Source organism: Hylobates moloch, unplaced genomic scaffold (genome assembly GCF_009828535.3).
Source record: "Hylobates moloch isolate HMO894 unplaced genomic scaffold, HMol_V3 SCAFFOLD_3, whole genome shotgun sequence".
Taxonomy (NCBI): domain Eukaryota; kingdom Metazoa; phylum Chordata; class Mammalia; order Primates; family Hylobatidae; genus Hylobates; species Hylobates moloch.
In genome coordinates, this window is record NW_026652278.1 from 51396923 (window position 1) to 51408261 (window position 11339).

Below are 11339 nucleotides of genomic sequence, written 5' to 3' on the forward strand. Positions count from 1 at the left end.
TTAAAAGTGCACACTGTCTGCAATGCGAAGAATTGATTAGAGAAGATTAATATTGGAGACAGGTAGAAGATCAGGTAAGAGCACTGTTGTGATAATCCAAGAAAGCAATAATGAGGGACTGAATTATGTTTTTTGCAAAATGTAGGAAATGAGTGAAGATGACTTTCAAAGATTTCCATATGTCGGAATTAAAATTACCATAATTATGAGAAAGAATACATATGAGAGTGATAAAAATGAATTGCAAGCTTCTGACTTAAGTAACTTGAATGAGTAAAACTGAGTTCATAAGAAAGAGGACAGCCTGTTGAACAAGGTATTGAGTTCAATTTTCAGTATGGTAGTTTGAGGGGAATATTTAATAAGATAAACTAGTACAGCTATCTGATAGGTTGCTGGAGAATCAGGTGTGAATTTAGGCAAAAGGTCTAGGTGGGATTTTATCACAAGCTAATGTATACGAATGGCCAAGAATGCAGAAAAGAAGTCAGAGGAAAAAGATAAGAAATGTATAAAAGGAAAATACATTCTGAGGAACAGTGAAAGCAGTATTATTAATGTTACACAGTTTCCAGAGTAAGACTAGATAAAATAATCTGGAAGAAAAAGATTACCACTTTAAAAGCAAATCATAAAAAAGAAAGAAAAATGTCCCCAAAAAGTAAATGTCAAAATGAATATAAATCCAGATTTTAAATAGAAATCATTTAAATAACTAATTTTAGCAGTGTAATAATATACTTCAAAATATAAATAAATAATTTCAGTTGTTACCATTGGCATAATGTTGTAAACTAAATGTCTTTTAAGGCTGGGTAATGATCTCGCGAGCATTCTTATAAAAATGGCCATGACCCATTCTCTGTGTATTACCTGTGTGTGTTTATGATTTACTGCTTAATTATTTGAAATTGTCAGCTTCCAATATGTATTAACATTAAAAGGTACAGTTCAACTTGTATATATGGGCTGAGCATGTTTCTTACAAAAATTAAATTTTTGTTACAGGTATAAATGATTGTTATAATATCAATGCCTGTGGTTCAGGAATATAGAATTCCTCTTTTATAAATGTATGTACAAAACATCATTTCAGAAATTATTAAGTTAATAACATAATCGTGGGCCATAATAATAATTATCTTATGATGTTCATCATTTTTAATAATTTAAAGAAAATAAATACATAAATAACAGAATATAGACTTTCTGATATTGTGTAAATTGAACATTCTTAAAATTAACTTAAGATATTCAAATAAGAAACTGAACCCAGTAACATCAATTTTTAAATTTAATTTTTATACTTAGGGAGGGATACTTCTAACTGCAACAAAATTATAATAAGGATGTGTTATTTAAATCTCTTCAAATGCTCACATGTAAACATATATTGAAAATAGGCAAGCAGCAACAACAAAACAATAGAATACAGACCACCCTCAAAATTTTTGAAAAATATACTGTAAAAGATATTCTTCTTACAAACTTTAGAATATGAATGGTTTTAGCTATGTAGTCACCAATGTAGGTTCACATTGACTTCATCTTCTCTGTTGAAAATAAGAGAGAAGTAAAGAAAGCTATGATGATTATATTATAATAACCTAACAAGTCACTAAAAACAGTTACCTACACAACTGAGTTTCTGCATTCTGAATGGAATACTAGACATACACATAAAAGCATGAATGAAAGACAGCAAACATTAGATATGAGAAAACCAAAAAGGAGGAGGGTTTGGAAACTGAATTGTTAGAGCTTAGATAATATTTTGAAATTAATGGAAAAAACTTGTTTCAGAACTGACAACCAACTTATAAAAAATGAATTAATTTCATCGTGAAATGAACAATAAGAAAAATCGAGGCTAAAGAGAGAATATAGAGAGGGAAATTGAAAACAAACAATCAAATCAAAGTTTAATAAAATAAAAAAGATCCACAACTTACATAGAATATAAGCAAGACACAAAAATGTATGTTTAATTGGAATTTAAATAAAGAAAACCAAATAAAGCAGAAGAAACTCTGAAATATACAGTTCTAGAAAAATTCCTTAAATAACACAACCATAAATATTGAAATTACACAATGGTGAATTAGAAAAACTAATCAAGAATAGAAGTCACGGATAATAGTCTAGTAAAATTACTCAAAATTTAAACAAAAAAGGAAGAAAAAAGAGGAAGCATTCAGGTAAAAATATGTAGTATTTAAAAGAAAATAAAAAGCAAAAAGCAGATTAACATCAGACATATAGACAATTGATATCTGCAGACAATGAAGCAAACACACTAAAGAAAATACAGGGAGACACAAATTAAAATCTAGTTAAACAGAATTACAGGAATAAAGTTCACAGACAAATAATTTTAAACATGCAGCAATTAAGGGTGTATTATTTCCATGAGTACTTTCTGTGAAGTCTAAGTAATGAGCTCATGTAAACAGGATATGATAGGAGAAGCTTTGACATAATGTCTAGGGGTGGATAAGAATATATTTAAATAGAAATGTTAATGATGGGAATAAAAAAGTCAATATAGTATATAGATGATGTGTAGTCTAAAACAAAAATTAGAAGGATTTAAAAATGAGGAAAGAAAAATAAGATTATATAAAATTATAACAAGTTTGCTAACAGCTTCCTGCATATAAAGAGAAATAAATACAGATATCACTCTATAATATGCAGGAAATGAGGATGGGTAACAGATATTTCAGATTATCTTCATAGAAAGAAAAAAATGGTATCATTAAAGAAAAAACTACTTTCCTAAATATAACAAAGAAGAAGAAAACTAATGAAATAATGCCTTGATCACTTGAATACACATATATGTACTCTCTCTCTCTCTCTCTATATATATATATACACACATATACCTCATATACATACACATAAGCATAAAACCATATCACATCATTGACTCCAAATATAACTGTAATATAAATAGATTTAAAAGCTTAACTTACTAACATAATATTTTAGGTTGATTAATGAAGTGAAATCTATTCTGTATAATAGTGGTACATCTGAAACTACAACTAGAAAGGTTACAAAAAACGGACATACAAGGTTACAACAGGAGAATGCAAATGCAGTCAATATTTTCATATACCAAACAAGGTAGACTCAAGCCAAAGAACCTGTGAAAATGAAGAATATTTTCTAAGGCAAAAGGTGACTTTCATATGAAACATTTAACAGTTATTAATAATTATGCACTAAATAACTCACCAGTGATTTTCATAAAGCAAAAATTTGAGTAGATTCAAGAAGACAGACAAATGTTAAATTATATAAAACTTCCTATCTCTCTCAGTCCAAGTCATATACAATCATAGCATTTAGTCAGTATGTATATAGAACTTACAAAGAAAAGTTAATGAAAATGTTCTTATATATCAAACTCCAGATCTAACAATAGAAAAAAGACCTCTTTTCAAATGCATATGAAATACTCTCAAAAATTTAGCAAATATTCAATTATAAAGAAAATCTTTTTTGCAAATACACTATTTTTGAAAATAGAATTCTCTGACTATATGGCAATAAACTCTATTTTGATTAAAATATCTAAATGCTTGTACTTGGAATACAAAAATTATTATACCTGGAACGTCAAAGAAAAGTAAAAGTTCAAAACAAAGCAAAGCAAAACCAAACAAAAAATCCAATTATTAGTTACATTTTAGTCAAAGGAGAAATAAAAATATTTTATGACTTTTAGAAAACAACCATTATTTGAGGATGACAGCACATATTGATATGACTAGGTTAAAGCAATATCTCAACAAAATTCATAATGATAATTAGTAATAACTAGAATAAGTACATAAAAATACAGCATATATTAAATGTGGCATTCCAAATTTTTTAGGAAAACAACTCTATTTAAAACCAGTGCTGGGGCAAATGGCTTACAATATGGAAAAAACAAGTTAGAACTGTCTGTACACCAAATATCATGATAAATTTCAAAGGAAAAGGAAACGTAAATGAAAAAATGAAAAACTAAATCAAAGTTCTGTAACTACTTACAAAAGCCTTTAAGATAATTTTAAAATCTGAAAATTAATTTAAATTCAAGCAGTTATAAATGCCCTTTCAAGATATATTGGAAATCCAAACATTCATTCTGTTTGTGGTAATAGACAGGACTGGCAATTTCAAACCTTCAGGAGACAGAAATTACCAGAGTTGATGAACAATTTGATAACAGTATTAAAGAAAAATAATTCTGGGTTTTAAACAATTTGCTAAAAATACATACTATAGCTCCTTCCTTCTTCCCCGACCCTCCTCTCCCTTCAAATAAGATACATATTATACTATTTTAACAAAAACATTATAATTGAAATAAATGTTTTCATGTAAAATGATGAGAGAGAGTTAAAGGGAATGCTGGGCAAGTTGGGTTTTGTAGGATTGTAGTACTACTCAAATGGATTCAGATATAGACACACAAGTGCTGTTTAGCTATATGGAGATGAAAGTTTAGGTTGTGAGAGCAAAATTAAATACCAAGAGTGATGGTGTAGACTTAACAGAGAATGAGGTTTTATTACCTGTCGTTTCCCAGGACTGTTGTAACAAATTGCCAAAACATGGTAGCTTATAACAACAAAAATTTATTCTCTCACACTTCTGGAAGGTAGAAGACTAACATCAAAGGCCTTTTTGAGCAATTGGGTCTTGACTGCTGCAGCTTGATGATAGATTCAACACGATCTAATGAAGAATGACAGTTGGAAATCAGAGACAGTGTGCAATATAGAAGCCATCTTTTTCTCAATGTCACCATGAATTATTTATGTAACTCAAAATATTTTATTTCAGGTTCAAAATAAATAAATCTGCTTTAAAAACAAATTTAATAAGCTTATTGTATATTGTAGTTATCTGACACATTTGGGTATTTATTTACGTGTGTAATTATCATGAAAATCTGAGAATCTGAGAGAGGATTTATTTTCTAGAAATTAAGCCCACTGCAATGAAATCTCCTTCTAGGTGTTCTAATACTTTTCCTTATAAACATCTTATTACCTTGCATTGATATGTTATATCAAATTTTGAAATGAGCATCATCTTCTAATTTTATTGGAGAACTAAATATTCTAGCCACTGAAAACAATTTATGAGAGGATTTCTTTTAAAATTCTGTAAGGCTGATGCATCTAATTATCTCAGTTTCTTTATTTTAAAAATGTATTTGACACAAAGAGAAAAAATAAGTAAAAACATATATGAAAGACAAAGACAGGTGTCATATTTTCTTTACTCAGAAAAAATAACTTAAAATGAAAGGCAGTATCAGTTAATTTAGAGAAAAGCAAGGATGAATTTAGTCAATAATTAGCTATTTTGCTTAATGTCTTTCTTATTAAGGCAATATTTACCTCTGCCTTTAGCAATCTTAGTTTTAGGAAAAAAGAGACATACCTTTACATTTATGAAAAATATAAATTCCAATCCATTTCAAGAAGCTAAATATATGATTATCCCTCACAGGTATACATTAAAAATTTGAAATTCTGACAATTAAAAATAATATTAGCTACATGCCTTATGTTTTGTCAGTCTGAATATTTATGATATGATTTTTTTAATTCCAGCACTTTGGGAGGCTGAGGCAGGCAGATCACTTTTTTTTACTTGCCATAATAATATTTTATTTTTCATCAACTTTTATTTTAAGTTCCAGGGTACATGTGCAGGATATGCAGTTTTGTTACATAGGTAAACAGCACACATATTTTAATACCTAAGGTGCTTAAGCTACATTGCCTACACTGTAACTAGTAAACTGATAAATAAGACACTTTCATTGTTTCCATTCAATAAACCGGCAGAAAGAAAAAAAATTATAACAATATTACAAACTGTATGGTAAAGCTATAGTTTACATGCAGTTAGAAAGAAAGAAAATAATTATTTTTGTTAATGAGAAAAGACTTCAAAGAAACAGTGACATTTAAATTTGGTATTGAGATGAAGGCACAAAAGTAGACTGAGAATAAATTACAAAGATTTTTAAAATATACTATGAAAACTTGGGAGTCAAATAAACTCGTTAAATGAATAGGTGAAATAAGTTGATTTGCTTTCCATAGTAATCAATCTGGTCTCAGTTATAGGTGATGCATGTGCACGGACAGAAACTGGGAACAAGGCTTTTGCACAAGTTCAGACAATAGAAGACTAGAGGCTCAACAAAAATGGTAGGGATTGAAATGCAGAAGAGAGAAAGATTTAACAGGGATAAGTAATGTTAGAGGCAGAATCTGTACAATTTAGTGAAAAATAAAATATAAGTGTTTCAAAGAATAAATAAAATAACAAATATAGGATGAATATACATATAGATGGGAACAAATAACTTTTAGGTGTATTTTGGGGGGCTTTCATCTACAGAGATCCAACAGAAAGTTTAAAAAAATGCACTGGCTTATTTCACTTAGCATAGCATCCTCAAGATTCATGCCTGTTGTTGCATGTGACAGGTTTCCTTCTTTTATGACTGACTAGTAGACTGTCGTATGCATATACTAAATTTTCTATGAGATATCTAATCAAGCTCACAGAAGCAGAAAGGAGAACAGTGGTTGCCAGGAACTGGGAGGAGAGGGAAATAGGGATTTGCTGTTCAATGGGTATAAAATATCAGTCACGCAAGATAAAATAGTTGTAGAGATATGTTGTAAAACTGTGCTTATAGCTAACAATAGCTAACAATTTTAAGGTACTGTAACCTTAAAATTTTGTTAAATGGGTAGGTCTCATGCTATATGTTTTGTTTTGTTAACCGCAATAAAAAGTACACTGTATGGTGGAACAATAGTCACTGTAGTTTGCGGGTTTGTTACAACATGGAATTTAATAATATATACATTAGGAAATACATGCTCTCATTATCCTACTTCTAAGATATATTAATCAATGTCTTAGCATAATCAATATTTATTTCTCACTCACCCAAAACTTGATATGGGCTATGTAGCCCTTGTCTATCTTTTAACTTCTCAATCTGGAACATAGGGTCTCCAAGGTCATTACTGGAAGTTTGTATTAGAATTTTTAAGAGGACCAGTAGTGGAAATGTCTTTCACGGCTTTCATCCCACATCTTGTGTACGGCCCAAGTACATGGACTCAGTGTAACTGCAAGAAAGGCTGAGAAATATCTTCTTGTGTGTCTAGGAAGAGAAAGTGATTAAGTATATAACACCACATCTGTCACATCAGAAATAATTACTAATAGTAATCTACTGTATTTAATTCTAGTCACAATTATTTTAAGACTTTCTACATAAAACTACATGTAAATGAATTGTGTTATTTTGTTTTTTGTTTGTACTGCGTAAAACTCTATCATGGTAATTTTTGTGTACAATAGCCCCCATTATCCACGGCTTCTGTTGCCCCTGGTCAACTACGGTTAGTAATATTAAAAGGAAAATCCCAGAAGTAAACAATTCATGATTTATTCATTTATTTATTTGTTTATTTTGAGATGGAGTCTCGCTGTGACACTCAGGCTGGAGTGCAGTGGTGCAATCTCGGCTCACTGCAACTTCCGCTTCCCAGGTTCAAGCGATTCTTTGCTTCCAGAGTAGCTGGGATTACAGGTGCGAGCCACCATGCCGGGATAATTTTTGTATTTTTAATAGAGACAGGGCTTCACCATATTGGCCAGGCTGGTCTCAAACTCTTGACCTCAAGTGATCCACCCTCCTCGGCCTCCCAACATACTGGGATTACAGACGTGACCCACCGCACCCGGCCAACAGTTCGTAAGTTTTAAATTGCACGTTGTTCATCAGAAAGGCTCACTGTCTGGCTCCCGCCCCTTAGTCACTTAGTGAATCATTCTTTTGCCCAGCATATCCACGCTGTCCATGCTACCTGCCCATGAGTCACTCAGTAGTCCTCTTGGTGATCAGATTGACAGATTAAGAGAACAAGAATGGTGAAGACAGTACAATAAAATATTTTGAGACAGAAAGAGACTACATTCATGTAGCTTTCATTACTGTATATTGTTATAATTATTCTATCTTATCATTAGTTATGGTTAATTTCTTACTGTGCCTAATTTACAAATTAAACTTTTTCAGATATGCATTATACGAAGAAACATAGTATATGTAGTATACATTAAATTTGGTATTATTTTTGGATTCAGGCAGCCACTGGGGGGTCTTGAAATGTGTCCCCCATGGCTAAGCAGGGGCTACCATATACAATTTTATAGATATACTTCATTTTTAAATGACAACAGTTATCTCTTTCAATGTAATTGGTTTACCTAATGTTTGAAATGCGAAAAGATAAGAATCTAGGAAGACCCTAAGATTTTTATTTTGAGTAATCAAGTAGAGAGTTTTGTTATTTATTAAAATGGGAAAGGATAGATTGAAAGAAATCGTGAACTCTGTTTTGAACTTGTGATGTTAAGATGCCTATTAGAATGAAAATATTAACTGGACAGTCCAGGATTTCCAGCTGGAATTCAGCCAGTATTTTTTATTCAAATTGACTGATCTAGATTCCACAAATTTGAAATACCACCATACAAATGATGAACTTTCTACATACATGTATAGGTTGGTTCTGCTTTCTATTTTGTTCTATTAAGTCTTTTTTTTTCTAGCCCTGTTCATATTCTGATAATTTTATTATTACAATTTTTGGGCATTCTTTATTTTATGATGGTACCTTGCATTTTGTTATTTTCTTTAGAGTGACGTATTTAATCATAAAATGATTTTCAGAACTAATTCCTCAACCTGTTCCCCTTCCAAATAATACATGCAGCATCTTTGAGACTATATTGCCTAATAAAAATCCTTTATATGAATATAAAAATCATACAGAAGTCCATTTTTAACCTAAGCTCAGTTGAATGGTCTCCTCCTCTTTAAAAACAAATGTCCCCTAAGGCACTGAGTTCTAAATAAAGTTGATGTTAAAGGAGTAGTACAGAAAACTTTTTCAAACACAACTTTCATGTGAATATAACAAAAACTTTCACTTGAATAAAACAAAAGAAAAACACTGAAAAATAAACACAGCTGGTAAAAATAACTTAAATATTTAAAAAACACTGTATTTTAAATTGTAACATTTTATCTTCCTAAGCCAATAGTGTCATGTAATGAAGTGTTAGTTATGATTCTGTAGTGTACGTTGTTTATTGCTTACTAAGCATCCACTTTCCCATCCTATGTCCTTACAGAATTTCAAAATTCATACAGATTTGCATTCTCCTTCACTCTATTGTGTGTTTCACAGAAGAAGCCCACAACCCCACAAGTATGCTATTCTCTTTGCCTGTGCCTGTTTTTCCATGAGCATGTGGCACCGTTACGAACAAACACACATTAGAAGAAGTTGTTTACAGGGTTCAGATAAGACTATGTAAACACAACATTTCTTCTTCCTTTGGAGATTTTTTAAAAATTGAATTGATGCCTCGATGTGTCTGAAACTCCTAGAACTATTGTGGTAACTCTGGCATGCAGAAAATGACAACACACAAAATATACACCTGAGGTTTTGACGATATTTTAAAATCAGAAATAACTTATAATGATAAGGACCTACCTCCCAACATCTAAATAATATGAGGAAATTTTGTTCTCTATTTTCTTTTATTTGCAGCTGAAATTGTTCTGTTTGTTTGTTTGTTTGGCTGAGCACAGGGGACTTTTTTGATGGTACATGACAAAGTGAGGCTCCCTAGGCCCCTCCTTCTTCAAGGGGTCTGCTTGGAAACTGTGAGGAGGGGAGATTCTCAGTGTGGTGGGGGACTGAATGTGGCAGGGACTCTCCAGCAGCTGAGGGCCTCTTTTTTATCTCATGCTGTCCCTGGGGCTGGTGGTCTTACTCTTTGGAGGTCAAGTGGGCCATGAGGTCTATCAGCCTGTTGCTGTTGCCAAATTCATTGTCATACCAGGAAATAAGCTTGACAAAGTGGTTGTTGAGGGCAATGTCAGCTCCAGCACTGAAAGCGGAAGAGTGAGTGTTGCTGTTGAAGTCGGAGGGAAACAACATGGTGCTCGGTGTAGCCCAGGATGCCCTTGAGCGGGCCCTCCGATGCCTGCCTCACCACCTTCTCGATGCCATCATATTTGGCAGTTTTTTCCAAACAGCAGGTCAGGTCCATGACTGACAGGTTGGCGGTGGGGACACAGAAGGCCATGCCAGTGAGCTTCCCGTTCAGCTCAGGGTGACCTTGCCCATGTTCTTGACAGTGCCAGTAGATGCAGGGATGATGTTCTTTAGAGCTCCCAGGCCTTCATGCCACAGTTTCCTGGAATGACCATCCACAGTCTTTTGGGTGGCAGTGATTGTATGAACTGTGGTCATGAGTCCCTCCACAAAGCCAAAGTTGTCATGGATGACCTTGGCCAGGGGTGCTAAGCAGTTGGTGGTACAGGAGGCATTGCTGACGATCTTGAGGCTGTTGTCATATTTCTCATAGTTCACGCCCATCATAAACACGGGGTCATCACTAGAGGTGGCAGAGATGATGACCCTTTTGGCTCCCCCTGCAAATGAGCCCCAGCCTTCTCCATGGTGGTGAAGACACTGGTGGACTCCACAACATATTTAGTGCCAACATCACCCCATTGGATTTTGGAAGGATCTTGGTCCTGGAAGATTATGATGGGATTTCCACTGATGACAAGCTTCCCATTCTCAGCCTTGACTGTACCATGGAATTTGCCATGTGTGGAATCATACTAGATCCTGTAGACTATGTTGGTGAGGTCAATGAAGGTATCATTGATGGTGACAATATCCACTTTACCAGAATTAAAAGCAGCCCTGGTGACTGGGTGCCCAATATAGTCAAATCCATTGACTCTGGCCTTCACCTTCACCATGGTGTCTCAGGGAAGCGGCTAGTGATACATGAGAAGATGCAGCTGTCTGTCGAACCAGAAGAGCAGAAGCCTGAAATTGTTCTTAATGATTACAAGTACAAACCAAAATGCCTTAAATGATTTTAAAAGCTTTCTTGAATTATTAACAGTTCATTTCACCTAGGGGGCAGTGATGAGCTGGGGAAAAAAATGACCACATTGGTACAGTATACTGAAATGCAGGTTGCCACTCTCACTCTTGCAAATGATTTTAATTGCTCTCCTAAATTGTCTGTCTTGGGAAAAAATTTTGAGTTGAATAAATTTCCAAATATTCATGTTTCTCTAGCAACTCACCCACAGCAATTCCAAATTAGTTGATTGTATGTTGACATTCATTAAAATATTAGAGGAAAATTTAACATTTAAAATTTGGTAATTTGATGTTTTTTACACCTGG

At 33.0% G+C, this 11339-nt stretch overlaps 1 pseudogene; it reads right to left on the bottom strand.

Annotated features, from left to right (window-relative positions):
• Positions 1–9893: 9893 nt before the first annotated feature.
• LOC116478824 (glyceraldehyde-3-phosphate dehydrogenase-like) lies at positions 9894–10900 on the bottom strand (annotated as a pseudogene).
• Between the last annotated feature and the right edge of the window lie 439 nt (positions 10901–11339).